We start from the raw sequence: 25,283 nt of genomic DNA, 5'->3' as shown, positions 1-25,283 counted from the left end.
TATATATGTATATATATATATATATATATATATGTATATATATATATATATATATATATATATATATATATATATATATAAATAAATTCAGAGTTCTTATGGAGAATTCTGATTCATGAGATGTCTCTGAATTCTGTGGGAAAAGGACAGAATTGCACAATGCTAATTTTGAGTTTACAGCTTACAATTCCAAGGAAAAAAGTCAGGGTTTTTTCTTATTCCATGTTGGAAACAAGCTTCCATAATAAACACTCTACAAACAGGCCATAACCTTAAAGACCCCAGGCGGAATAAATGGAAATTTCATAAATAAAGTCAGTGTATGTGCATCACCAGAATACGAAAGGTCAATGCGGTCATTTATGCTCTGGGATGTAAAACCGTGAGGTTAACTGGGCACTAGGCAACATTCGAGCACTTGAGCTCACCAGCTGTGGGAACGGCAGTGTGAAAGATTACATCACAATGATTTATGGCACATGAGGAGGAGTCCGAGAAACTATGGAACATGAGATCATTTGGAGGGCATCCAAGTAGAGCTCTCAGTAGGAACACAAGTCAATTGGTTTCCACCACAAAAGATGATGGATAAGCAGCGGGACAACAAATGAATATGCTGAGAAAGTATACATCTCAGTCTCACAAGTAGTTGACAGTATCAAAATAATTTTTATTACAAAAATGGGATCCGTAGATGTACAGTATATTAGAGAAGCAAATGTTTTAGAAAGGGTTGTCAGCCATTGTCAAAACAATGAATCAAGCTTCATTTAGAAAAACTCAAACAGTATTTAAGAGTGGTATTGTACCTTGAAACCAAAGGGACGTTACAGTCAATTAACTCTTAATCCTATCTGTATTAACACAGATTTCTTTTAAAGCTGGTTTTGTACTGAAGCGTATCTCTGGGTGGTACAGTTCTGCAGTTGTTCATTAGATGAAAGGTAAAACATGCCGTTTACAACTGATCTTGTAGGCTGATGCTTGTTCCATATGTCTTCAATTGCCTCAGAAGGCCTCTAGCCAGCTCTCAAAATTCAGTTTCTGCCCTCCAAAACAAGCATAAACAAGGCCACACAGATAATCTGACTTCTTTTGATTCAGTCCAGATCTGCTTTTGGACTGCATTGTGCTGACTGACACTTCTCATGGAGCTTAATGACCTGCTTGCTAAGAGAAATACAGACAATGGCTAATTTGTCTTGATTGTTAGTTATGAAATTGCACAAAATTACACAAAACATACCAAAAAGTTTGATTAATGTTTAAACATAAACATTTGGAGAATTGTTACTAGAAAGTTAAGGACAAAAGGTGAATGAATGGGGACAAGAAATGTCTAATAAAATTGGTCCATATATGGTCCAATATTTTGTCAGTAGCTACGTTTTCACCCACCTATATTTTTGCGCATTTTGCATATGCGCATAAAATAATGGTTGATGGGAACACCAGATGTGCACAAAATTTAAAAATGCACATCAAAAACATATGCGCATAACCGAGTAAGATAAATTTTTTTATCCGATAAGAAAAGATGCGTATAAACTACGATGGAAACATTTATCACACAAATTCCAGTATGCGCATTAAAAAAAGGTCTTGTGAGATCATGTGATGATAAAAATGTGTGAGAATGGACAAACCAGCAGGCTGAGCACATTGTAAAACATCTGAAATGTTGTTTTGATCATTCTAAAACACCATGACCATTTCAGTGTTCGTTTTATTATATTATTAATGACCTCCAGAATCAAGAACAACTGTGCTTCGCATCGGACGCCAGCAAATTCTGTTTTTACTGTTGATATTTAGCGCCAGTTAGTCAGGAAGTGATGGTTTTGTTCGCTTTGACTCGCTGGGTGGAATCGCTGCTTTATTCACATCTTTTATGCGATTATCCAGTTTTGCGCATAAAGTTGATTCACATTTTTAGATGGGAACATAGCTAATGTCTGTTATTTAGACATAACTATTATGTTGTTTTTGGCAGGCTAAAATTGTGTTTATTTCCAGTATTTTAAAGTAAGTTACAGATTTTTCATTAAGACCTACAGAATCATACCAATATGCGTAAAATGTGTATCTGATGTCACATTCAAGGAGAGAACAGAAACATTATGTCATTTATGACTGATGAATGAAGGTTTCACTCATGAGAGCCCATTCATTGGTCATATATGACATAACGTAGTGACTAACTGAAATGAAACTATTCATTTATTTTCACATTGCACTTTAATAGTGAGAGCCTTTCCAGATTTACTTTATTTGTGCATAGCCATTTTTATTTATCAATCTTGACTTTGCATTTTTGTTGATGTTTATGTTAATTTCTTACACTGGTCCCACTGGTCATCTCATTCTACAGATTCCAAATCAAGTCAATATTCACTGAAAAATATATGCTCTCTGCTTTAGCTCCCAAATACGGCCTGCCACACACTGCAGCAGGATATTCTTTCAAAGCGAGATTAAGAATGCTTAAACGATAACAAGATTTTCATTTTTGGGTTAACTGTGCTTTTAAAAGCTGCAAATCACATTTCATAAGCTATTGAAAAAGACACAGAATCTGATCCGACTTCAAAGGCCAGGTAAGTTAGTGAGGCACAATATTAAGGGCTTATGGGAACTCAAAGGGTCTTTATCATTCCATCAACTTCAAACTAAAAATCTGAGCTTTGATCAGTGTGCTGTGACAAAAATAGTGAATAATGAGATACGTGTGCACCATTTTACTTGCTCAACACTTCCTTATTAAAATAAATCAAATGTTGATGGCTGTGTTTTATAATTAAGGTCATCCAAAGTTAGAGGAAAAATAATAAAGTATGAGAATAAAAATGTTCAGTTTTATAATAATATTTTGACGCACTGAAAACAAAAGACAATATTTGGTTGGTTAAAAAATACATTTATGTCAGCTTAACGAAGAATAGTTTTTACAGCTAAACAAACTGACAATTATTTAAGACAAACAATGGAAGATTCCGGCTTTCCCCTCCACAGATAAATTAAGAATTTGGCATGCAGCAAATAACTCTAGTTTACTTTCTCAATAATAAATCCCAACTGTTTATTTGCTATTAATTTTTCCGAATGCTAGACAAACAATGAAGCAATGAGTTACATTTCTATTGTTCTATGTTAATAGAGTTTTATTTGACAAGGGCACCTCTCATATATTTCTCTAAAAGCTGTTGGCAGGCAAAGTGGCAGCACTGAAATATCTTGTTTTTTCTGTTGATTTACACCATCTCATGTGCCATGGTCTCGCACGACCTAAGAAAAACATTGCAACTTGCCAATCATAAGATTATCGTGAAAGAGCAAACAGCTGGAGACTCGCCTCAACTGCTGGGCCTGATGTTTTCAGTCTTACCGTCTCAAGCAGGTGGTTGTAATTAAATCCACGTAATATGGCCACTCGCTGGCACAAGGACATGTGACTAATTATTGGTACACAAGCCCGGGTTTATCATTTCCTGATGCTCTCTGCCTTCGACCTGGACGAGGATTTAAGTTGCCAATCACAGACCAAAAGAAAAAGAAAAAATGTGGTGCCGAATCAGAATAAACATCTTGTAACCTTCGGTCCTGCGCAATCCCATTTTCTCCGCCATCAAAAAACGCAAGCTGGCACATTCAATTTATGTTAAAATAATCAGTAACATGCAAATGACGCTCACACAAAGCGTTTGCTACCTTTGAAGAGTGCTCAGTCTTTTCCTCGGGCAGTTTCCAAATACGAGCAGAGATTAGGAAAGGAAGAGATTAGACTTCATGGTCTATTTCATCCATTCTCCAGCCTAATCAGTAGGGAATGATATCATTGCCCTAAATATTTCCTTAGCAGCTTGAATTGAGAAACGTGTCATTTCCTCATTAATGACCACACAATGTGACAATACACCACATAACTGTGATTGCGTTATCTCATGATTAAAGAAGACGTTTTTCAGCATTGAACTATAAGTGAGCAGACTGACAATTTCTCAATGCACTCCTTAAAGCCACAGGACGACTATAGTGACCCATCAAATCTGCTGAAAGCCACATATGGGTAAGGAAGCCCGGCTGAAAAATTTATTGCAGCTCATAAAAAAATCACGAGGAGTAAAACTAAAAAGTACAGAACATGTCAACTTAATCTGCTGTTAAACGCCAGGCCTAAAGTGGCATCTGATGTGGTGGGAGGAAGTTGTCAAATACATTACGAGCACACTGGGGACGTGTTGAGGAGGATCGGACATGTATTGTAGCTGACACGAACACTGCCATACAAATGTTTTTATGTCAATTCAGTTATGGTTTCGTCAGTTATGATGTTTGAAAGCTTTGTGGTACTTTGTCAATCTGATGGGGATGATTTATGTACACACGGCCAGTCATAATTTTGAACACAGTTTCTAAAAGATTCTTGCTTATATGCTTCAGATTATGTTTAAAACACAGATAAACAAAGCTGAAACACACTTAAAATGGTTTGAAATGGAGTGTGAAGGAAAAGCATGTATTATATCTCAGGCACGCATGTGAACTCCTTCAATAATGTTTACAAATCGTCCCAGGATGCACTTCTTGAGGGTATTTGAGAGAATATCCAGAGTGCATTGAACTGGAATCTTGTTTAGCATTGTTTTGGTCAATAACTTTCAAACAAAAAGACTCATTCACTACTGTTCTGTCCAAGGGTTTGAGGTCAGTAAGTTCTGTTTTTGAAAGAAATTATTATCTTTATACAGCAAAGATCTATTCATTCTATTAGCAGTGACAGCAACGGTATATATGGTGTTACAAATTAAGTGCTGTCCTTCAGCTTTTATCACAGGTATATATATATATATATATATATATATATATATATATATATATATATATATGATTTGCACTAAAATAATAGTAACACAAATAATAGTTAGAAATATTTCTTTAACATCGCAGTCTGCTTCTTGACAGTAAGGGGTGAAGTAAAGTCTGCAGAACAATCAGCTTTACAATCAGAGATAGAAAAGAGTTTACACATTATTCACTATAAACTGTTTTTATTGCATTATTACTGATAATGTGTGCAAATAAATACAATCTTGAAGAGCATACACAGTTAAGAATAAAGGTACTCTATTTTCCTTAATTGTTCCATGAAGATGTTTGAACATTCATGGTGTCTTTGCATGGCATACTATTTTTTACAGTGGGAAAGGTGGTTTGAGATCATTAAAACATTCCTCATACAAAGAAAAACGTTATTTTAAGATCTTTAAGATCTTATCACTAAGGTTCATTGAAGAACCAAAAATAGGTAAACTACTTAGTGAGTGCAAAATTTTGACTGGTAATGTGTATATTAAATGCAGTTCACATTGTCTGACTTTTATCATTTTACCCTTTTCTTTGTATTGTTTAAGGCCTCCTAATGTGCTGTGAAATTACAGGCTAAATTAATAAAAATATGACTCATTTGTAATGCGGGAGCATTGTGATTCTCCTGAAGCACTCCAATATGATGCACTAATGAATTATTCATGAAGAAGCATAATGGTGATGAAATCTAGGAAAACCATATAACCTGTTTATGTCTAAATGGTTCTCACTGTAGTACTCATCATTTCTGAATTGTAATAGCAGCTTGTCTAAACAGAAAAAAAATCAAGTCAGAAAAAGAATTGCTTGGTTTTAGCGCATAGCCCAAAATATCATGCCATTTCTGTTATTCCAACATGATCTCACGGCAATTTGTAACCTTTTGATTTAGTGGCTAACTCGAATGAATTTGTACGATCTCATTTATACAATTTTGATTTGTTCATCAACCAATGACGGTTTTGTTTAGGGGTGGAGTTGGATGCCACGCCTCCTTTTTAAAATTTAAAACTAGGCAATATCACGGTTTCAATGTATTGTGATTACTGCTCTAAAATATGTTCTTTTTAAATGTCTGGGTAAAAAACAAAAAACATTTTCCCCTTTATACACAATATTTTCACAATATATATTTTATTTTGAGACACATTTAAAGTATTTTGGAACAGCAAAAACATGTCAGGCTAAGTAATTCAAATGAACCAAAGATTTCTTTACAATTTAAAACGGCATCTTTGGATATCTTTTCTGCTAAAGATACTGTTGTACTAAAAAAAAAAAAAAAAAGAAAAAAAAAAATCTTAAGTATACTGTAGGAATGGTACAGCAGAAAATCTTGAAAGTTTTAAAAACTTGACTTTTCCAAACCGTTGTATACCTTGAAAACGGTTAACAGCCCATGCCTAAAACTGATAAAATGTAAAATAGCTATGTGTCCTCATGAAATAAGGCTGGTTATTCAAATTCTCAAAAAAAAAAACTGAAATATTCATGACCATTACCTCAACCTTAGACCATTCAATATGTAAGTTTCATTATTTAGTCTTAAATACATTATTTCAGATTACAACATTACCTCATTTAATATAAGTAAACAGGGCTCAACTGATTTTTTTTTACAAGCCTAAATCCATATTTATGCTTTATGGTACTGCTCTGTGGTTCACATTCACAACACTGTTTAGTTCATGACCTCTTTCATGACATATGCATGTTGGGACAGCCGTGAACATGCATTCCAGAGCTTAACCAAGGCAGGAATATGTTGTTAAAAAGTATTCATTTTTTTCTGAGAGCATATTTCAGAGCATTTGAAGTTTAAAGCATAGTGATTGTCAACTGACTGCAATACTGTGTCATTGTTATTTCTCTGAGAAATGTCTGTACCTTGAGTAACAAAAAAGTAAAGTCTGATGAGATCCATTTATAAAATAATTATCACTAAGAAAAACAGTTATATCTGTGAAAAAAATGTTTAATAATACTAAACAATTGTAACATGTCAGAATTAATGAACATGGCTCTCTCCCACTTCACACGGTAAAATCTCAGCTGTAGGCATGTTTGAATATCTTTTCTGTTGGAGATACTGTTGTACTAAAAAACTTAAAACAAAACGTAAAAAAAAAGAAAAAAAAACGTACAAATACCTTAGGAATGAGAAACTTTTGGCGGTTTTAAAACCTTGACTTTTCCAAACCGTGGTATACCTTGAAAACAATTATCGTCCCATGCCTATTCCTTACAGCAATCATAAACTGTAGTGACAATTTTGCACACGGCATGCTTCAATAATAAAACCAGGAACAAAAAATAGTTTTGACATTTCCCCACGGTGGTTTAAAGTTGCGTCATCAGATTCGGCTATTGGTTCTTGGTTTGACGCTCATCACAGCTATTGTCACACTGCAGGAAAGTGTCTGAAATTTCCGTATACAGAACTTAATCGAAAGAAAAATCTTATCGCAAAGGCCTTTAAGCGGCTGTTGGTGAGAATGTCAAACCAATAATCAAAGGTCACAGACTTCAGCCTAGGATTTTAGGAATCTTTTAGGACTTTTCTAATTTGTCTCAAATGCCCAAATCGTGGCTGAAATCCCAGCGTGAGCAGGGTTTTTTTTTTTTATTTATTATAGAGGTAGTGTGAATTACTTTAAATCTGTAATAATACGTAAATCTAATTTGAAACTAAATAATAAACATAAATCACTTATATTGCATGGGTTTATTTTTGGCAATAGCCAAAAAAATACACTGAATGGGTTAAAATGTTATCGATTTTTCTTTTATGCCAAAAAATAATTAGAATATTAAGCAAAGGTCATGTTCCATTAAGATGTTTTGTAAATTTCCAACTGTAAATAAATCAAAACCCGTTTTTGTATTAATTAATAATGTGCACTGCTAAGCACTTAACTTAGACAACTTTAAAGGCAATTATATCTTTATTAATTATCTATAAATTAGATTTTTTGAACCATCAGATTGCAGATTTTCAAATAGTTGTATATTAATAGTTGTAAATATTCACCTGTCCTAACAAAAAATACATACTATGGAAAGATTATTTATTCAGCTTTTAGTGGATGTATTAATCTCAATGTCAATGGTTTAATAAAAAGTTATAGTTAATCTTATAGTTAATTAAAGGTATTGGTTATGGCTAATGGTTAAACAAAGGTTCTGTGGTCCATGGTATGAATTTGGTCTACTTTGAGCCCTGTTCACTTAGGTTAGATAAAGAAAATTCTTGGAATGTTTTCTGCTAAAACCATAATTTGTCTTTGCTAAAGAAAGCAGGCCATATACATCTTGGATGGCCTGGGGGTGAGTAATGAAACACCGAACAATTCCTTCAAACCACCATCTCCATCTCTACTGAATATCAGTAAGCTTCATTCAACTTCAGATATATCAATTACAACAAGATCATTAGTACAATGTCCAGAATGCAATTCATGATCCTAAACAGAACATCCCTTTAATTAATTGGAGAATCAAAGACCTTAAACACACTCAGACCAGCTGCGCTCATCCACTTTGCTGTGAGCGTGTGTTTACGTGAATGCATGCTAATGCCCTTGTGTGGGTGGTATTCAAAGACAGAACAGTGTGTTTCTTGATCATCTCTAAAGAGCACAAAACAGTAGTGAGCATCTAAACAGAGAAACAGGCTAAAACCAAGCAAACGCTTCCCACAAAGGAATGTCTGTCTGTGGAGTAATGGCTTCTCAGTTTGCTATGTGCAGTTGAATACACAGGAGCAACCGCAGAACTGTTACCAAAACCAAAACCCAGAGGAGGGGGGAAAAATCTGGGGAATAAACGTCTGCTGGAATGAGAATGGGAAAAAAGAGAAAGATCAGAAGCACACCAAATATGCCTGAGTCAGGAGCAGATGGGAGTTTAACTGTGTCAAAGGGAGAAACAGAAATCAGGACATTTCTTTACACAATGTGAGCCTATATCGAGAGAATCAACTCACTGTGTTTGAGCAACACAAATGTCATGAAGAGAACAAGACTTATCAACAGAGCCCTTTTACTCCTAGCTCAGGAAACACATGGATAACTGTGTGTGTCGCTATGTTTAATGGTCCACAAGTAATTTAACCAAAATCTTCAGCAGTATTATCACTGTAAACTTTTTCATACTGTAAAAGGATGTAATGTATTACAATGAATAATAAGCACATAATATTAGTAATCATTAGCGGTAAGATCTCTAACCAAATTTTCACAAAATCACCTGAAACAAAACATAATTTTACTGTAACATACTGTTATTTGCATGACTATATACTTTACAGTAAAATTATTATAATTTATTAATATAATATAATATAATATAATATAATATAATATAATATAATATAATATAATATAATATAATATAATATAATATAATATAATATAATATAATATAATATAATATATGCATGTTCTCCCCGAGTTCATGTGGGTTTCCTCTGGGTGCTCCGGTTTCCCCCACAGTCCAAAGACACGCAGTATAGGTGAATTGGGTAAGCTAAATTGGCCGTATGATTGCAAATGCAAGTGTGTATGGGTGTTTCCCAGTGTTGAGTTGTGGCTGGAAGGGCATCCGCTGCGTAAAACATATGCTGGATAAGTTGGTAGTTCATTCCACTGTGGCTACCCCTGATTAATAAAGGGACTTTGCCGAAAAGAAAAGGAATGAATGAATAATAAATTATATAATATGATGGCAAAAAATTGCCCTTTTAATTCTTAAAAAAACAATTTTTTGTTTCTTCAACAAATTGGGCTAATATTATTGAACTTAAAATTTTATTTATTATTAAAAACTGCTTTTAACTCAGCCAAACTAAGTAAAATAAGACTTGCTCCAGATATATATATAATAGGAAATACTGGGAAAAATTTTCTTACTCTGTTAAACATAAACTTAATATTTTAAATACTGTAAAAAAGAATAAACATCTCATAGGAGGGCTAATTTTGCATTTATGTATGGATACTCCAAAATATTCCAACCAAAACTCAAGCTTTATACCAACCGCCTACTGCTTCAGCTAAGCATTATGCACACTCTTTAAATGAAAGTCTTAATCTCTACATTTAATAAGCATCTAAATGAGGTCTTGACTCCAGTCTGTTCCATCTATTATTCTCTACACTTGCTTAATCACCAGACCTGTAGCAGGATTTATATCTGCAATTAAAAGCTGATATTTAATAAAATAGCATTTTTGAACAGATGCACCAGCAAAATCAACTCCCTCCATATAAATCATAAGAAGTGGAGTGTGAAGAAATCAAGTGTATGCTTCCAAAATCTGTATTTCATTGTGCATAAAGACTAAATAATGACTGTGAGAGCCTTGGTTATCAGTAGAACCAGCTTGTTTTATGCGTACTTTCACCTCATTATATCTCTGGCATGCTAATATTGAAGGAAATTGCCTGAATAATAGATAAGCATTAGTTCTACTTATGCCAGACACAAACAAGCAGTCTGTTTCCTCTTGATAAAGAGGTCATGTTATTCACCAGGGTCACTGGACATCCCTGGACCACTATATGAACTCCAGGGACCTCAGCTGCATCCTCTAAAGTTTCTCAAAGGTTTCAAAAGCACAATGAAACAACCTAAAGGTCTTCACAACTGAAGTTCTGCAGCAACAGGTCACACTTGCAACAAGCTTACTAGTATTACTAGTATGCCAAGTATGCCAACCTTACTAGTTTCGTAAGCATTAGTATGTCCCGAATCATTCATTCATTTTCTTTTCAGCTTAGTCCCTTTATTAATCTGGGGTCGCCACAGTGAAATGAACCAACAACTTATCAAGCATATGTTTTATGTTTTACACAGCGGATGCCCTTCCAGCCTCAACCCATCACTGGGAAAGTCCCAAATCATATTATGCTTAAATGAGTATTTTTAAGTTACCCGGATAGTCCGTTTTTGAAAAAAAAATAAAAATAAAAAAAATCGAAGTGCAGATACCTGGGTACTCTAATAGATAATTTTACCCACAATGCATTGCGAATCGGATGTGAATTTGATCAGAACCTCAAACAAAAGGTAAAAAGTGTAAACAAACTACAAAAATGGTGGATGCGCGAGAGGGAGAGGCTTTGGTAAAGATGTTTGAATGATTCTTAAATAATATCTAATCTTCTAGAATATATTTATTTTACATTGTTGGTGTTATATTTCATCTTAAACAACAATGTGAACTTTTATAAAGACATTATTGATAACTTATGAATGCAAAATTATGCAAACACCTGAGGAGATTTCTATGCATATAACACCAGTAAATGGCAGATTACTGCTGCATCTCCAATATGGTAGGAAATTAAATATGAAAGAAAGGTGGATGATGTGACAAGATGATTGACAGGGCAAGTAACTAAGCAAAATAAAGGTCTGTTAAAGCTTGCATATTCTTCTGTAACACTCAAAAGTATATACTTTTTCTTCATAAAAAAGTACGCACTTTTAGGACATAGTATAAGTAAGTAGATTGGGACGTAGCATATGACTAAAGAACATATATTCTTCATGGTAATTAATCTACACAGCTCCTTTGCAAATTTCATATGTCTCAGAGGCAACGAGGCCCCAAAACCCATTACCGGGTGAAGCACCCCATGTCACACGCATTAGATGAGAGTCCTCCAGCAAATGGGGGAGAAAAGCAATTTTCTTTTCAAGGCAATAGATACTCTATCTCATTCCAGATCCTCTGCAGACTACAAACTGCCAGCTCGTGTAGCTCTGATGCCTGAAACTTGGAGGAAAGTGATGACTTGACCTCCTTTCCTCGCAGGGCCTTCGCTCGGCTGTCAATAAGGGCATTTCACTGGAGGCGGGATAAGAGCTCAGGGTGGAATGAATCACCTGCGCCGATTAGAGATCTGGGAACTGCAGTGGAGATCAAACCAGCCCTGACGACCAGTTCATTTGCCGCCATGTCAACTGATATTAATATTACAGCCTGGAGACAGGCCTCTTGCTCTCAACAGGGACTTCCCACCTTGAAGAACCAAAGATTCATTCCAGTAGCTCAATGCTTTGGCAACTGAATGATTTTGTGGCTATTCAAGCAGAACAACACAGACTCCCTTTTTCCATATCTGAATCAATCAACCACTTTCCTTCCTAAAAAATTTATTGAAATACGTTTTGCAAGAAAATACGGTTTCAGTGTTTTCAATCTGCCTCCGTATATTCAGCTTTGTTTTACTGTAGGCAAGTCTGATGCAAATAACCAATAAAAATGGTCGTTTTTTTTATTATTTGAATAATTACTAAAAAATGAGAAATAAATCTAACCCCCCCAACAAATATTTTTTTAATAATAAATACTATTTTAGTCTTTATCTTCAAATGTTGATGTTTTCAAGTGTATTATTCTATTCCTTACATTTATATAGCGCTTTTTCTGGACACTCAAAGCACTTTACACATTTTGGGGGGAATCTCCTCATCCACCACCAGTGTGCAGCATCAACCTGGATGGCACGACAGCAGCCATATTGCACCACCAGTTGATTGGTGGGGAGGAGAGTGTTGAAGCCAAATATGATATGGAGATGGTTAGGAGACCATGACGGATAATTTGGCCAGGATGCCAGGGTTAAACCTCAACTCTTTTTATTTGTCAGTTAATATACTGATTATTATCACAGAAATATACTGGGGCGTTAGGACATACACTAGCCGCAGGTTGAGCGCCCCCTGCTGGTCTCACTAACACCACTTCTAGCAACAACCTAGCTTTCCCATGTGGTCTCCCAGACAGGTACCCTGCTTAACTTCAGTGGGCTACCATGTGAGAGTTACAGAGAGCTAGCTCCCGGCAAGTGTAGAGCTCTAGCATAATCAGAGAAACTGTAGTTTTTCTTTATTAAAGAGCAATAGTAAATATACAAAAGAAAGTAAGACAGGTCTCTTAAAATAAAGAACTAATTTGTAATCATCCAAAAACGTTAAAAATAAAAATTAATTATTGAATAAATTAGGTGGTTCATTCTGCTGTGATAGATCAGGGACTACACCAAAGGAAAATTAAAGAATGATCATCAATAAATTAATTTTTAAAAATTATCATTACATTGAGAAAAGTCATTCATTCATTAAATTTCCTTCGATTCACTCTCTGTTTCAGAGGTCGCCACAGTGGAATGAACCGCCAACTATTCCGGCTAGGGGTGGGCAAATAAAAAATGAAATCTTGATAATTATTTTTCATTTTGAGCAATAATGATATATATTTTGATATAAGTTGTTAATGCTTCCAGATTTAAAAGAGTACCCAAACAATCACTGATTCCACAAAAAGTTGAGGGTCCATTAAATCAGAGATTCCCAACAGAGGGGTCCCGGCCCACAAGGTGGCCTCAGCAATCTCTGTGGGGTGTCACGTCATATTTTACATTTTTTTTAGCTGTGGACAATTAGGAGAACGATCATATTAACTATTATGTTCATAGTTCGTTTTATCCCCTGGCTGACCAAAAAAATTGACAAATTTGTAATTCATCCTCCATAAAAAAGTCTCACTGGCTTGCCTTCAGCAGCTAATAGTAATGACCCAAGCATACTGGACCCAGGTGAAGAAGCTGCAAACATTCGGGTCACAGCGCTAGCAATACTGGAATCACGAAATGCAGGAAATACCAAGATAGTTACCTGAACTATGGTTTTGTTCCACTTTCTCGAAGCAAAGAGTCCCAAGTTCTTGCTAACGAATGCATGAGACCATCTAAATTAATAAGACATTTGCAGATGACTCATCCCCAATACTGCAATAAGCCCAGAGCATTTTTTTGAAAGAATTGAAACACCCAAAATGAGCCTACTGATGTTTTGCTTTTATATTTTACATTAGGCTATTATTTATGCTTGAACATATCTAAATATAGCAATGAACATACTGAAAACAACATTTTTTGTCGTCCTTGCTGCAAACTTATATGAGTGATAATATCATTAAATGTTGAGGGTGGTCTTACAATATTTTCCGGGGGAAAAGGGGGTCTCAGGCAAAAAAGGTTGGGAACCTATGCATTAAATGGCATAACATTTTTGCCGATAAATTTTTGGTGACGGAAAATTCGGTACATCTCTACTATTAGCACACATTTAGATTTCCATTGTTGCACATTTCTGCTGTGTGCTTGGCTCTTAGACCAGTAGAGTAACAAAGTCCAGAGCTTATCATTGTTCATTCATTTTCTTATAGGCTTAGTCCCTTTATTAATAAGGGATCGCCACAGTGGAATGAACTGCCAACTTATCCAGCACATGTTTTACGCAGCGGATGCCCTTGCAGACGCAACCCACCACTGGGAAACACCCATACACTCTCATTCACACACATACACCACGGACAATTTTTTAGCTTACCCAATTCACCTGTACCACATGTCTTTGGACTTGTAGGGGAAACCAGAGCACCCAGAGGAAACCCACATGAACGCAGGGAGAATGTGCAAACTCCACACAGAAATGCCAACTGACCCAGCCAAGCCTCGAACCAGCGACCTTCTTTCTTGCTGTGAGGCGACAGCACTACCTACTGCACCTCCCGCATCTCCCATTGAAAACATATTTTCCCTAATATGTAAATAAAGCAAATACTACCATAGTATGATGTTACAAAAACATAAAATTTCTAGTGTGAAATTCCTTTTTTCATTCACTGTACTTGGGTTTCTTTAAAATTATTTGTGAAATGTCCTGCTAATTTCTTGACAATTATGCAAAGTACAGTAACAAAGAGTATTGGTGGGTGTACAAGGTGTTACATTACTCTGTCATTCAACAGAAGAAAGCTTGCATTATAGACTAAACACTTTATTTCTAGGTCTCAGATGTCCTCACTTTAAGGGTTTACCTTGCAATAGCTGCAGAAAATGTAAAGGTTAAAGCTCCAGTCTTACTTTTGAGCCCATGTTGAGTTGTGTGAGTGAAGTCTTTGAGTGCTTCTGACATCAGCATTTAGCTAAACTACAAAGCCACCAGAGGCCGGAATTAATGGATCCCTCAGAGCCAATATCTTTACGCACAAGTGCCTGACTAATTGAAAACTGGTCCGATTCTGCATTGTGGAACAAGTGCACCAAACCTTTATGTCAGACTGCAAAAATAGGGTCCAGAAAAAGGTGGACAAATTCACTGAAACCCTCTAATGGATATAGAGTTACAGCGCACATGAAGTTAGACAGTCGGAATGCAAGATTTAAAGCCTGTGCACTTGCAAATCTTTCAATAACCAGGTTTGAGAATTTATGGCTGGGTTTTGTTTGAAATAATATCCTCTTTCTTAAAGAAATGCATTCAGGAACATGAACGTATTCATAAGGCATTCGAGTTCTTCTCAGTAACACCTGATTAGATAAGATCTGACTGCATGGCATCTAATCTGTTATAGTATACCACCACATATCATGTAGTTTGACAGGCTGTCAAGTCATTTCTCTAAAAAAGAAAGTTAAAAATGATGTAGTCTGGAGTAACAATCTTCTGAAGGCATACAGGCAAACAATTAACTTCGCTGCCTAAGTGCTTTTAAAGATTAGTCGATTTTGGCTATATTGTACAGGATGCATTAACCTAGCCCTGCACTGTTTTTGTTGCTTCTGGAATGTGGCCAAAGATAATACTCATACACGGGTTAAGTTTTCAGGAAAATCCCCATAACTCATCTAAGGGGGAAGCATTGTTTCAAAGCCTGGAGAATTTTAGTCTTTGTTCACAGAAATGTAAAGGGTTAAATTACTAATTTATAGATAGATAGATAGATAGATAGATAGATAGATAGATAGATAGATAGATAGATAGATAGATAGATAGATAGATAGATAGATAGATAGATAGATAGACTACTCTCAAAATAAAAGTGCTAGAAAGAGCTATCTGAGATGCGCAATTTTGGTGCCTCGAATCTTTTTCTGAAAAGTTCTTCAAGAACCATTTTTTCATAATGTGATGAACAATTTCAGAATCTAAAAAGAGAAATAATCTAATTAGCCTACATAACCTGCAATATTATTTGATCTATTTTACACACTGAAGACATGAACGCCGTTCTGATAAGATATAAGACGCGCGGGTTTGATTGATTTAGACTGGCACTGAACTCATGCCCGTCGGCACAGCTGCCTCCATCTGCTGACCTGCGTGTCTGGAGGGGGATAAACTGCAGTTTTGACGGGACCTCCTGGACAACACACGCTGCCTGCTGTCACACCCCGTGGGAAAACCGCCAGCTTGATGCCTCTTCATCCCACCCAGACTTTCCCCGAGCTTTACTCAACTAATTAGATTTAACAGAAACCGCCGGATGGTGACACGCGCCGTCATCGCCGAAACACGAGCGAGTGGCGAGAGGAAATGTTTATGTTTAACAGAAAAGAAATATTTTAATGTCATTTATTTATTTAGGTTAAAATCTTCCAAGTCTTTCAAACATAGTTGTTAGGCTGTACACCAAATTAAAAAATAAACAGAACAGTGAGTAAACGCATTGCTAATAAAAAAAAAACACAGTTATTTAAATGTTTATGTTTAGTTCTGTCCTTCTGAAGTGATAACCATATATGGCACGATCCCAGAAAGAAACGCGCTGGTTTTACATTAAATTGAACCCATTAAAGAGCACGTATTCAACTGAGCAGCTATCACAAGTAAACACCAGCAGAGTTTAGTTTATCGAGAATCTCACCTCAAAACACGGGTCCTTCTTCGCTGTCCGGAGCTCCAGAGATGAAACGAGGTAAAATATGAAGGTTGTGAGTCAGCGTGGATGAATGCCCGACTGAAGAATTGTCAGACCTGTAGATCTGCTACGAATCCAGAAGAAAGATACAACAACAGCGAGCTTGAAGCGTCTGCTAATAAATTCCAGAGACCCCCAAACTGCTGCCCTAATCTCGCGTCCCTCTCGCTGGTAGCGCTTCTACAGTTCAGCCTGGAGGAGGGAGGGACACACTCTGCTACAACTTCAACGCCCAGTTTACTTATTTCACTCTCTTCGCCTCCTGCTGTTGTTGATCAATAGATATGCTATTATTAATGATAGATCTGTGGTGTCGGTACATTGAGGGACTCTCTCTGACTCCTCCCCGAACACCAATTTAACGCTTTGCTCGTTCAACTTGTGGGCGGAGATTTAATGGTCAAATTGTTTTCACTTCCCTCGCCCCCCTCAACACCACCACAGATGGCGAGTCAGATAAGAAAAGTATCACGATCCCTTTGTCTGCATGCCCTCAGAGGTCATGACACTGACATTCCCTGTGGCATGCATGATATCCCGCCGCAATTCACATCTAGACAGTGGTGTAAAGTAACTAATTACAAATACTCAGATTACTGTAATTGAGTAGTTTTTCTCAGGAATTGTAATTTACTGAGTAGTTTTACAAAATGTGTACTTTTACTCTCCCTTGAATACATTTTTAGTGCAGTATTGGTACTTTTACTCCACTACTTTCCTTTAACCTGCAGTCACTTCATTTTTTCTTGTCTATGGGGATTAGAAAATTCAGTCCTGTGATTCCTGTCCAATCAAATCGCACATAGAAGGTAAATCGCATCATACTGAACAACCTCAAGACATGGGTGATTTATAATTGCAGCAAACTATTTGGAAGCATTAAAAGTGTCTTAGAAGATGTCCAAAATCTTTACACGCATTGACCCAGAGATGCATGTCACTGATGAGAAGATGACGGATACTGTATGATGTCCGAAATGGCCTTAAACAGCCAGCAAGCACAAGGTGTCAGATTGACATTGTAGCCCAACCTCATGGGGACATTTCATTTTGTTTGAATATGAAAATCACATTGACGTCAGGCGACGCAGTGGCGCAGTAGGTAGTGCTATTGCCTCACAGCAAGAAGGTTGCTGGTTTGAGCCTCAGCTGGGTTAGTTGGTGTTTCTTTGTGGAGTTTGCATGTTCTCCCTGTGTTTGCGTGGGTTTCCTCCCGGTGCTCTGGTTTCCCCCACAGTCCAAAGACATACAGGTGAATTGGGTAGGCTAAATTGTCTCTAGAGTGTGAGTGAGTGTGTATGGATGTTTCCCAGAGCTGGGTTGTGGCTGGAAGGGCATCCGCTGCGTAAAACATATGCTGGATAAGTTGGTGGTTCAATCCGCTGTGGCGACCCTGGATTAATAAAGGGACTAAGCCTATACGAAAATGAATGAATGTTGACGTCAGATCTCAACGTCAGGCCAACGTCCAATCTAAAACCAACCAAATATCAACGTCTAATTATGTTACAGCTTGACGTTGTGTTGTACCACAATGTCTATCAGACGTTAGATTTTGCTTGCCATACCTGACGAATAAATATCAGTATTTATTGTCAATATGATGTTGGTTTAAGATGTTGGCTCGACGTAGGATTTTGGTCACTTTCCAACACAACCTAAAATCGACCAAATATCAATGTCATTTGATGTCATTATTGGAGGTCAAAATAATGCTGTCCTTAGATGCCGGTTAGACATTGAATTTTGGTCACCTGACATCACAACCAAAATCTAACCTAATATTAACATCTTATGACGTTGTGTGCCTGCTGGGCAATAACTATATGCACTACAGAATGTTACGTTTACACACATCCACAAATTACATGTAAATGCATCAGCTTTTCACAGCATAATACTACTCACTACTCTTGAATACTTTTGAAAGGTCTACTTTTTACTCATACTTTGAGTAATATTTACAACAGATAATTTTACTTTACTTACACTACATTTTTAGGCAAGTAATTTTCCTTGAGTATGAGTTTTCAGTACTCTTTCCACCACTGCATCTAGACCACAACTTCTGTCATAAAACAACTCTCTACATGGTCATACAGGAATAATTTAGTGATTAAACAGTAAAATTATCCGTGTGAACAAGTGGAAGTCTGGTTGTGATGCCAGGTTAGGGTACATTTTATTGGGGAAAACTGGTGTATGTATCATACAAAAAACACAGTTTGTTTTTTAATTATAATTTTTGTTTGCTTTCTTCTGACAACGACTGATCATTTAACTAGAGAAGAGCTTAATTTGTCATACTAGGTTGTGTGGATTACTTTGTTTCTGCATAAATATAAATTTGGACCACCAAAATGGTCTACTACTAAGTGTCCTGTTTACTTGTATTAAAAATTGTATTAGAGAATGCTTTTCCTAAATAAGTGGTTCACAATGTAATGAAGTAATGACAGACCTTTTCTTTTCTCCTTTCAAAAATGACTTGGTTCTTATGTATCAGTTGTTGGTTGGATTTTGATATGTGAGAGCTATTTAAAAAATAAGGCAGATGGGAAGTTCAGATGATCCACTTATTTTATTTAATTTTTTTGTAATTCAAGAGTTCACACTTAGCTGATGATTCATAATAAAAGATAGTTTGGCATGTTGTCCCAGGAGAGAGCCCTGAGCTCATAAGATCCTTGAGCCCGGGGCTACCTCCTATTGCAAGACGAGAGGGGAGTTTGAGCTCAGGTAGACCTTGAGAACTCCCCTGTCATGGTGGCTGAAGAGCAGATAGTAGTTAAACATAAATATAAAGAAATAAAAAAACGAATAAAAAACGTATACAATAAGCATTAACTTTCATTTCAATCCGCTGAATAAAACACATGGCAGAGTAATTTGGCGGTTCATTCCACTGTGGCGACCCCTGATAAATCAGGGAATAAGCCGAAGGAAAGTGAATGAGTGAATTTCCATTTCATTCCAGATTAATTTACCTGAAACGCTTACTCTGAAAAATCAACTTGAGTAAATAAACCAAGACAACTATCCCCAGCCTCCCCTATCAGTATTCTGTCCATACTTGTTGTGACAGTGAGTTGGTACACACTCAGAATTTCGTCAAAGTGAAGGCGCCTCTTAAAGTCGGCGTTGTTTAACTACTAGTCCTGTGACATGTGACAGTTCATCTCTGAGATGTCTGTGAGCGCAAGGAGACGTCTCTTTGTGTGTGTGCATATGTCGTCTGCATGTTATTGAAATGTCAGCTCTCTGGTGCTGGTGTCGTGATTTGAGCAGCACAAGTAGGGAGGGGGTCTATCATGGCTGGTGGGGGTGGGCAGAAAGGGTACTTCAGGGTCATTTGTGCTTTCTTAAGAGAAGACGTGAGACACACTCTCCCACTTAAGCAGTCCATAAAAAGGAATAATTACCTCAGCATGCAGATGAGTAAAAGGAGAATCTTTATGCTGTTGTATACTGTTAAGACTTGCTTTCTTAAAAAATGTAACATTTCATGCCCGGCTCCATCTTGGAACTTTAGGGTGGGTCGAGTGACATTTCGGGTGGGCCAAAAAAAAAAAAAAATTATATATATATATATATATATATATATATATATATATATATATATATATATATATGGCAAACATCACCCTCTTCACTCATACTCATGCATTTAAAATAATCTTTATATATATATATATATATATATATATATATATATATATATATATATATATATATATATATAAAGACAACAATTATTTTAAATGCATGAGTATGAGTGAAGAGGGTGATGTTTGCCAAGTGTTGCAAGAAAACCCCAGAAAAACATGTTGCTTTCCATGAACTACAGTATATGGGTGATTCTATAGTTGCAGGTACATTTAGTGACCAAAGCCATCTTTTTTTCAGGTTTTAAAAAAATTCTTACATTTTTGATTATTTATAAAATGTGTTCATCAATTCCATAGATCACTGTAAAAAGTCTTGTATATTACCAAAAATGATGATTTTTTGATGTCTGAATTAGTCAGTGTATTTTTCCCATCATGTATCATTGTGCAATCAAAGTATTTTATTTAGCTTTTCTTAAAAAAAATTACTAATATTTGAATTCTAAATGTTTAAACTGTAAACTGTCAAAACTGTTATCACAGTTACAAAAAGAAAACTGAATATTTCATTAATCACAAAATGGACAATTTAAAAATATTTGAATCCTGATTTCATTAGTGTCATGTGATCTAACCATTTGTAGCAAGTAGAATGTTTGGCTAAAACGTTGTAAAACTGTAAATTATTACCCATAAGGACTTTCCTGGCTTTGATTTATTGTTATTTCTACACATTACTAAGTTCATCCATAACAGAGTTGACAAACAATATAAAAAACTTTTTATTCCTTAAATGAAAACATTTTATCATTTATGTTTGGCAAAAGCTGAATTATAAAAGATACTGGAAATAACTGCTGTTTATAAAGAGTTTTATTCTTTAACTTTTTGAAATGTCAACTATACATGCAATATAATCACCAATATTGCTTTTAATGCATATAATAATGTTAACAATAGTGTTGTCACAATGCTGCAATGTCCAACTTCGAGATGATACCTTGAAAAAATATTAACATTCGATACAATTTTTGTATATTTTGTGATTTTTAAAAAATTTTAGTATTATTATTGATTTTTATTTAATGCACAGGGGCCAATATGGACATTAGTATTTTTAAAGAACTAATTAAAAATTTTTTTTTTGCATATTAGCCTACTTGTTAGTAGATAGCTAATGCATTGCCATTTATAGCCTATATCAAAAACACTTTTCAGAGTTTATTTCGCATATAACATGTATTTAATCAACACACATGGCTTTTTGCATGCTTTACCATAGCGCTCTATGTGTGTGCGTCGACCTGTTTACTGAAACATCTTGAATTCTCAATATTTATTCAATATTCATTATTGAATCCTGAATTTTCAATATTGCATTGCACTAATGTTAAACACAACAGTGAACAGTAACAGTTTAAGACATCGTGTGTGTTTTTGATAACTGAGGAGATCACAAATAACAACGTGAGAGAATTAAACGGGAAAATGGACAACACGTCAATTGATAGCACTTTACACAGCTTTTTTATTTAATTAATGGAATCAGTGATATTGAAATGAGTTCAGTTACTAAGCTCTCGATATTGTTAATATAAGTCAGAGCAACAGCGCAGCAGCGCGCGTCAAGAGAAGAGAGTGCGCGAGGGAGCAAATCGAAAGCAAGATTATGTGTGGATATTTATCGAAATACTGATATTTTTGACTCAAACTGCAACAAGTTCTGCTCTCGTGTTTGAATTTTGGTGCACTCTGCGTGAACTTCTCTACTGAAACTGCCCGTGATTTGTCCATTTCTGTGCGTCATTAACAGACCGTGAACTTAATTAGCTCTTTCCATGAGAAAAATGCTATAATGTTTAAGCGGTCCCAGTTGCATCTCCTGATTATCCTTCTCAGTGCTCCTGAACTGTTTGCATTCTTTAAAGGGTCACGAAACACCAAAACACATTTTTTGAGATGTTGACAGTCATATATGTGTCCCACGCTGCTATAAACACTATTAGGACACATATATTTCACCAAAAAAGTGACAATTGGTTGATTTAACGTTATTTTGAGCAAATTCGTTCTTCTGGTTTGAAACAAATATTTGAAGCTGCCTCACGGCGATTGGATCCTGGCATGTAATCCAGCGTGGAGACCGGATGTCTGTACCTGCGAGTACATCAGCATTAATTCATGAGAAAGACTCGGTTCAAACCAATCAGCGCGCTCTACTGTGAATGAGGTGCAACTTCATTAATATGCATGATAGCTTCAAAGAAAGTTTTTACCTGTTACAGTGTTCAGACGGCAGAGAGACGCCATGTTGTGTTGCCAAAACAAGTAGAAGAACAAGAATTTGGAGACATGGGTCGTCAGTGTTTTGTTTCTAAATGTGCTGCAACGAAGGTTTTGTTTTCATTTCCCGCTATGAGAGTGCAGCTGGACTCAATATGTTTGTAAGGAACATTTTTATCCGAGAGCTTTTCGCATCTGGAAATGATGAAATCTGGATTTGCCGCTTGTCACCTTTTAAAAATGACAGTTGGTGTTGATTGTCCTGTCTCTACAGATTTGGTACATCAAGTGCGTGTGATCAGTATTCATGTTTGTTTATTCAGATGGCAAAGTTAGTTCTTATGTTTTTCAGTTTTTAAAGACATACATTAATCAAAATGATTTAGTTACTAAGTTAACAGTACGTTAATATCACTGCAATATTATAGTACAATATTATAGACTGAAAGATCCTCTGTAAATGCTGCTTTCCGAATGTAAACACCTTAATCAAACTATTACCGTCGTGTAGGATTTCACTGCATTTTGTGACAGGATAGTCTATACACACACGGCTTTCTGACACTACCTACAGAGTGCATCTAAGTTACAGAGAAATGCGGAGGTTTTTTTCTCCCATTTGTCACGCGGTATCAAACATTTCATTAAAATTATACTCTTCCAGCAGTTCCTCACATACAAAATCTCATTTGTCACGTGGGGGGCATGCATGAAATGTTCCTGAATGAAAGTGAAACTGGGCGTGAACTGCAGTTAAAGTAAAAAAAATTATAGTTTGGCAAATAATTCGATTACTGTTGTCCATGTAAACACAGTCACTGTCTTTCTCCTCTGCATCTGTGTTTGTTTTGGCTCTGTGAAAATCAGCGCATGCTCAAACAGAAACTCCCATTTTTATGCAAAACCTTCCCTCTTTCCCTCCCCTGACACTGCCACCCGAACAGAGCTGGACACACCCACTTTTTTGACTTTTTTTTCAAACTAGAGGTGTGAAAACATCCTGCTGATACTGTACGGTTTCGTGGCCGTTTAAAACTTTCTGTTGTATGAATTACGACTGCATGAAATTATATAAAAGGGAAGTGCGATTGGTGTTGCGCGCTGATACGTGTGATGCACACAGAAATCTGCCCCCCCCCCCCCCCCCCCGTTAAGCCAGGCCAGTGTGTTTTAATTTCTAAACTTCCATACTTTAGATGATGCCAGTGAGATTCCTGCTGCTGCAGCAGAAAAAAAACAACAACTTAGTGCTATACAGACCAATCAGGGTTGCGTTTCCAAAACAATGGCTGAACTATCATAGTACGATGCATCGTTTGGGAAAAGATGTAGTGACGAGTGTTTCCCAAAACCCCTAGTTTCTCTGTTGCAGATCCATCGCTTTAACCACGTTAGATATGATGTAAAACCCCCATAATGAAGCTCTAAACAGGGTGGGGTAACAACTTCTTTAGAGAAAAACCCCATAATTTCTTTGTGCAAATTATATTGTTTTACACAAACACGCATTTAAAATAAAATCCAATATTAGTTTTGGTAAAAACATGCACTCATTTTCTATATTAATTGAAATATATGTAAATGGCACATGTAGGGCCTATGTTTGCTTTATTGATATTATTGAGAATATTAAATATTTTAAAACATAAAATCACTTACAAAAGCTAACACTATTCTAATATCATATATAAATCTTATAAATAAATAAATCATGAGGCTATTTATTATAAAAATATTTACTTTTAATAGTAATATTGATGATGATGATTATTATTATGATTATTATGTTGGATAATGTTTTTTTTTTTTTTTTTTAAGTTTACTTTTACAATTTGACACATGCAAACCACAGCAGAAAGTTGGCAAATGTCATACACAGTACAGATACTTCATAAATAACCCACTATAAATTAAAAACATTAATGTATGCTATGTTTTTTGTTTATTTGTACACGTTTTGGGGATGTAACATAAATTCCGGTTTTAAATAATTAGTCACCTATTGACCTTATTCTTCAATGTGGAAGTGCGCTCGTTTTTGCGATTGTTTTTGAACTTCCGACTCAGCTGCCTATGGGAGAAATGACAAGGAATAATAAACGGCACAAAACGGTCAAACTACTTACTCTACACGCAAGTGTTTTCATGACTATACAGACAATGTAGAATAATATAATATGGAAATATCAGTTTGCAACATCAAGCAGCAAACAAAGCTGTTTTTAATGTCTAAAAATGAATGGAAGTGAATGAGACCGGAAGTCTCGAGCCAAAAAGACTCCAATGGCTGCGCCCACTCGTACGCGAAGAATAAGGTGAATAGCTTTCGCCATGAGGCTGTGTTCAAAATGATATCAATGTTTTCAAAGTGCACTGCGAAGGAAGCACAATTGTGAACATAAAGATCACTAAAACTGAACTGCAAACATACTTTGAAAGCAAATTACATCTAAGATGACTTTAATGCTATATATACCTCACTGAAAAATCCAGCTTAAACCAGCCTAGGCTGGTTGGCTGGTTTTAGCTGGTTGACCAGCCTGGTTTTAGAGGGGTTTTGGCCATTTCCAGGCTGGTTTCCAGCCATTTCCAGCCTGGTCTTAGCTGGTCAGGCTGGAAAATGACCAGCTAAAACCAGCTTGACCACCTAGCCAGGCTGGGAGCCCAGCCAAAACCAGCTATGTCCATCTTAAACCAGGCTGGTCAAGCTGGTTTTAGCTGGATTTAAAACCAGCCAACCACCCTAGGCT

At 36.1% G+C, this 25,283-nt stretch overlaps 1 protein-coding gene across 1 annotated transcript in view; it reads right to left on the bottom strand.

Annotated features, from left to right (window-relative positions):
- Window positions 1–16,983, bottom strand: part of tspan18b (tetraspanin 18b) — a 72,818-nt gene extending 55,835 nt beyond the window's left edge. The window contains exon 1 of the mRNA XM_056478672.1: window positions 16,589–16,983. The gene's annotated coding sequence lies outside the window, so the exon portion shown is untranslated. The remainder of the gene's footprint in view (window positions 1–16,588) is intronic.
- Window positions 16,984–25,283: the final 8,300 nt, after the last annotated feature.

This window comes from Danio aesculapii, chromosome 18 (genome assembly GCF_903798145.1).
Source record: "Danio aesculapii chromosome 18, fDanAes4.1, whole genome shotgun sequence".
Classification (NCBI taxonomy): domain Eukaryota; kingdom Metazoa; phylum Chordata; class Actinopteri; order Cypriniformes; family Danionidae; genus Danio; species Danio aesculapii.
Note: the sequence above shows the minus strand (reverse complement) of the source record. Positions and strands in the feature narration are given on the sequence as shown.